Source organism: Quercus suber, unplaced genomic scaffold (genome assembly GCF_002906115.3).
Source record: "Quercus suber isolate HL8 unplaced genomic scaffold, Cork oak 2.0 scaffold_89, whole genome shotgun sequence".
NCBI lineage: Eukaryota > Viridiplantae > Streptophyta > Magnoliopsida > Fagales > Fagaceae > Quercus > Quercus suber.
In genome coordinates this window covers 1,555,558-1,561,552 of record NW_027069554.1, presented here as the reverse complement: position 1 = coordinate 1,561,552, position 5,995 = coordinate 1,555,558, and the positions used below count along the sequence as shown (strand labels likewise).

Sequence of the window (5,995 nt, the reverse complement as noted above, 5' to 3'; positions counted from 1 at the left end):
ATTTGATTTTGAAGCTTTTTTATTCTGATTAGCTTTGTTTTATTACAGATTATGCTTTATTTTTCCTAGATCTGTGTATTAGTTTCGATGTTGGTATCAAAAAAAAAAAAAAAAAAAAAAAATTTTAAAGTTCAGATTTTTATTTTTTTCTGTGTATAAATTAGATTTAATTAGATTTTTCTTGCTATATATAATTTCTGTTTAGTTGGGAAATTCCTTGAATTCATTATGTATGGATTATTTATTTATTTATTTAAATTTAAGATCTTATATTTTTGATTTTTTGTTGTGTATAAATTTGATTTATTTGGAAAAAAATAAATTAAATAATCAATCTAGCTGTGGATCTATGTGTGTATGTACATGTACGTGGTCTTTTTTATTTTATTTTATTTTATTATTTTATTTTTATAATTTGGTTTTTGGGTTAGATATATTTAAAATTTGATCTGATATTTACATCCTTGAGGATTGGGTGTTGGGTTATTTTGCTTTAAGATCTGTTTAATTTATTTGTCAAGAAAGGTGATTTTTTTATTCAAAGATATATTGAATTTTTGAAGTTGGAATCTTTAACTGCTGCTATTCTGTTGAAGAAACAATTACCTTGTCTTAATTCATAATTACTGGGGAAAAATTGTGTTGAAATTTTCTGATTTAGAATTAATTGAGCTAAATTGATCTCTTTTTGATTTGCTCATAATTATGCATGAGAAGGGTGTTTTTCATGTGTGTGTGGTTGCTTTATTAATTTGATTTGGTGGGTTTCATCTTTAAATGATATTATTTTTGGTGTGATTAGGTAAAGCGAAGGGGGCCGGAATTTTAAATTAATCATTTGAGCGGTACATGAATGGATGGCTGTGTGTAGGCTCAGGTATGAATGTTTTGTGGACAAGAGGTTGGGAGTCTGACAAGCTTTGCACCTTCAATAGCACCCTCAGACCTTACCACTAATTCTTCTCTTTATGAAAAGGGAGTGGCTCGAAATGGTTCCCCCCCCAAGGCGAGATGATGACAAAGATGGGCATTACATGTTTGAGCTTGGAGAAAATTTAACTTCTCGCTGTAATTTCACTTTACCATCATCAGAAACTTTTATGTTCGTTATCTGTCTGAATTTTGCCATTAAAACTGCTAATCTATATTTTTTTCCTGGTGAAAGTCTTACATTTCATAGAAGTATTTGATTTCACACAGTTAGTGCTTTTGACTTTTGGTCTGAAGTAATAATTGTTCTAGATTTAAAGCTAGTATGCAGGATAAGAGTAATCCAATGGTTGTGGGTTTATGTTGGTGATCCCAAATTAACTCAAGCACTTATCTTGTTTCTGATTTATTATGTGTGTATTGATGCTTGCAGATAAAATCCACAGCAAAATGGGTGAAGGTACCTTTGGTCAGGTTTTGGAGTGCTGGGATAGAGAAAGGAAAGAAATGGTTGCCATCAAAATAGTCCGTGGAATCAAGAAGTATCGTGAAGCAGCTATGATAGAAATTGAAATGCTGCAACAACTTGGTAAACATGATAAAGGTGGCAATCGGTGAGTAATTTGATTCTTGTTTTACAAATTTTACAGTGTTACAGCTTACTACCCTTAATGGCACTCTTTAGTTACTTTCCTAAGCCCTGTGGCAATTGTTAAAATCGTTTATTCCTTGCAGTTGTGTTCAAATACGGAACTGGTTTGACTATCGTAACCGTTTCTGTATTGTAAGTATTTGATTAATTTTGTGATGGATTAATTTCCCCAATTCAGCAAATAATTTGGGGGTTAAGACTTTTGGGTGAATTCAAATGATTTTAACAGTGTTTGAGAAGCTTGGACCAACTTTATACGATTTTCTACGGAAAAACAATTATCGCTCATTTCCCATTGATCTTGTCCGTGAGATTGGCAGACAACTGTTGGAATGTGTTGCATGTGTGTAGTAATTACCTAAGCTAGTTTTTTTTATTCGTCTTTCATATGTTTTTTCTGGCTTGTGCTATGGCTAAATGTTGAGATTTATTGATTAATATTAGATTAAACTCTGTAATATAGATAATCTCCTCTATATTTATACTGTTTTCATTCATTAAAATATGTTAAAAGGTGGCAGTAACATCCTCTATGTTTATCGTCATTTCGTTGAATTGGCTTGTGTTTTATTTATCTTTTGGCTCTGTTCTCTGATGATATTCCTGTCAATTGCTTTTGCGGTTATGCATGAGTTACGTTTGATTCATACTGACTTGAAGCCAGAGAATATCCTTTTAGTATCATCAGATTATGTTAAAGTTCCTGATTACAAGGACTATAAGGTACTACTGTTCTCATTTGGTCTCTTTCAAAGACTTTTTGCACCAGGTGTAGTATAAGGCATATGCTGCTTTGCCAGAATATGCCTTTCAGTATTTGTTGTATGCATTGTGGCATGCTCTTTTTGGATACTGTGCTCTATTGTTTGTTGTGTATTGATATGCTCCTTGGTTAAACTCTTTAAATGTCGTGCTACATGCAGAATTCTTCTCGATCACCAAAGGATGGTTCATACTTTAAAAGAGTGCCAAAGTCAGGTGCCATCAAGGTGATTGATTTTGGTAGTACAACCTATGAACGTCAAGAGCAGACCTATATTGCATCCACACGACATTACCGTGCACCTGAGGTGATTCTAGGTATGGTTTCTTCCCCACTAATTTTGTTTTGTTAATTCCATGTCATGGCAGATGAGTTGAACTCTTCCAACAATTTTACAGGACTTGGATGGAGTTATCCCTGTGATGTATGGAGTGTTGGATGCATCTTGGTGGAATTATGCACGGTATATTTGCTAATCTTTTGTAGTAATGTCAATATGGTTGTGAAATATTAAAATTGGGTTTTTGATTCCATTTGATGTATGAAATAGGGTGAGGCATTGTTTCAAACTCATGAGAATCTGGAGCACCTGGCAAAGATGGAGAGGGTGCTTGGCCCATTGCCCCAGCACATGTTGAAGAGAGTAGAGTAAGTGATAGTGTGATTAGCAACATAGTGATTATTGTTTTCGGAAGTATATTCAAAGGTTAATGTTCTGATTTGCTGTTGGTCTTTTTAGCCGACATGCGGAGAAGTATGTTAGGAGGGGTAGATTGGATTGGCCAGATGGTGCTACCTCGAGAGAGTATTAAAGCTGTAACGAAGCTCCCTCGTCTTCAGGTTGGTATTGATGGAGAATACTCTCCATAAAGTTCATTGTTTGTGTTTATCTTGTTAACAGATTTCACTATTGTCTTGTTGGAAACTAATTAAGCTAATATATATCTCTGATTCTTGCAGAACCTGATAATGGAGCATGTTGATCATTCAGCTGGGGATCTCATTCATCTATTGCAGGGATTGCTTAGATATGATCCGTTAGACAGGTTGAAAGCTCGGGAAGCCCCTAGATATCCCTTCTTTTCTAGGGATCATCTGAGGAGATGATGATCGAGCTGACTAGTATAGTGAAATGGTCTATCTGAATGCCATTACAGGGCCTTCTGCTTCACAAATGGCTTCTAAATATCTCTACTCAACTGAAGGATGCAGAAGAAAAGCTGACTGGAGAAGAGCTCACTTGTCAAAGTGCACATCGGCTCTTTTCCTGCCTGTTGACCATTTTTTTTTCTTTGTCAATTTGATCTTTTCATCTTTTCATGTATGTAATCTCGATCCAGCTAACAAGATTCCAAATGTAATACCAGGCAAATTACTCAAATGTTAACAACTCTTTGCAATGATGGTTTATTTTTTTCTCTAATGGTCTCAAAATTCTAAGTTTACACATTTATTTAAACTGGGTTTTATCATTGAGCAAAACGCTATTTATCTGTGAAGCTCCTTCACTACCCATTAAGCTAAGAAAGGGTTTGTTTGGTTGGAGGTGGAAGACTGAGAGGATAGAAAATTGTGAGAGAGTGGAAAAGTGGGAGGGTAGAAAAGATTTTATTTTCTCTCATTTTTATTGGGTTAAGAGTAGAAAAGTGGAGGGATGAAAAAAAATGATGCTAAATAAAAAAAATAGTAACAAAGAACCATACAAAAAAGAGCAATCACTTAGATTTTTTTATAAAATAAAAAACATGTTCCAAAAAAAATTACATCTAGTAAAAATAAAAATAAACTATCATGTCCAAGCCTTAAAAAATCAAAACAAAAAAAATTAGAAAAAAATAAGAGGCAATGTTAATGCCCAAGAAAAAGATAATAATAAAAAAAAAAGTGACAACTGGCAATATGATTGCCCAGAAAAAGAAGCAAAAAAATTGGGGGGGAACGTTGTTGCCTAGGGAAGAGAGGAAAGAAAAAAAAATGCAACTTAAATTAAGGGTTTTTATTTTTTTTATTTATTTTTTTTACACCTAATTTTATTCGAGTTTATACCACTAATAAGTTTTTGGGTTTTCCCAAATATTTTTTGCTCTATTATTATGCTAATCACAAGTATTTCATATTTCATTATCTAAATTGGGTCATGATATAAACTATCACAAAAAGCCCAAAAACTCATATTTTATCCAATTTTATTATCATTATTTAGTTAAACCCAAATCGATCCTATGAACCCAATACACACATCCTATTCCATTTAAAACCCAAGAATACTTATGTTTGGCAATATTTGGAAAGCCCATGGTTCAAATCAATGGCAAAACAATCTTATCAATGGAATTCAAATCTATAATCAAAGCCCATGGTTTAAACCCATGACAATTTATTTATCCAAAACCCAATTCACATTAACAATATCAAAGCCCAATTCTCATTGGCAATATCAAAACCCAGTTCTCGCTGGCAATATTTAAAACCCAATTTTCATTGGCAACATCAAAGCCTAATTCTCATTGGTAATATCGAAGCTCAGTTCATGCTGGCAATATTTAATGCTCAATTCTCATTGGCAATATCAAAAACCTAACTTATGTTGGCACTATTAAAAACCCAAGCTAACTACTTGGCACTATTTTATCAAAAACTCAAGGTTATTAATACTTGGCAAAATTCTATATTATAATTATTTCACTTAAAATTCCAATAAACAATACTTTAGATTCTTAAAGATATTACTATAATATTACAAGCACATGGAAAGTTATGATTATTAGACCCGTGACATTTATTTATTTCATATTATTGTAAAGTTGTTATTTACAACTATGTGTTTTTGTTGGCTTATATTCCGTGTCAAATTTGATTGTAATTTTATTTAATCTTTTGTACCCTGTATTTATTGTGGGAATTCATTGTAAGGGTTGTGTGATAGAGAGAGTAGTGTGAAGACTCAAGCAATTGAAGACTGAAGAGTTTTTGCAGGTAGCTTGCGACTTAGCATCCCGCGAAGTAACTTATGTGCCTTGCACATGTTGGAATGCGAAGAGTCAGGCCAGATGGAGACAGCTGTGTCTCGCGAGTATCTCGCGGGTAAGGCCTTCCCACGAGACACCGGCTAGACATTCTATTTTGCTAGCCTATCCAGTCTGATACACACTTTCTGTGCCTACACTATTTATACCCACATTACCCACAAATGTTGATGAGTGCTTCTGAGAGAAAACCCTAGCCAAACATTTTGAGAGTTAGAGATTTTTATACCCACAATTCTCTACACATTTGCTTATGGAATTTCCTCAACTCCTACCTCTTCATTTCCATACCATTGAGAGGTTGATAGCCCAAACACTTACCACACCCTTTCAAAGTCTCAAGTGAAGTTTTGGTGCTGCTGGGAAGCATTGGAAGAAGCCAAGGATGGCAGATGCAACATGGAGCTTGTTGCGGGATCCGGATAGCTAAACAAGACACGGTTTCGAGAAGTCTTGTTGGAGTAGGAGTTTGGAAAGCTTAGGTACAAAGGGTAGATTAGGCTTGGAGAGTCTCTTGCTAACCCATGTATCCCAACTGATTGTCTAGTGGATCGATTACTGCTTACAGGGCAGTAGAAAGGTTTTTTACCGAGATTTTCAGTTTGCTCTTCGATAACACATCGG

General features: G+C 34.3%; 1 pseudogene; it reads left to right on the top strand.

Annotated features, from left to right (window-relative positions):
• Positions 1-443: 443 nt before the first annotated feature.
• On the top strand, positions 444-3,760 carry LOC111998474 (serine/threonine-protein kinase AFC2-like; annotated as a pseudogene).
• Positions 3,761-5,995: the final 2,235 nt, after the last annotated feature.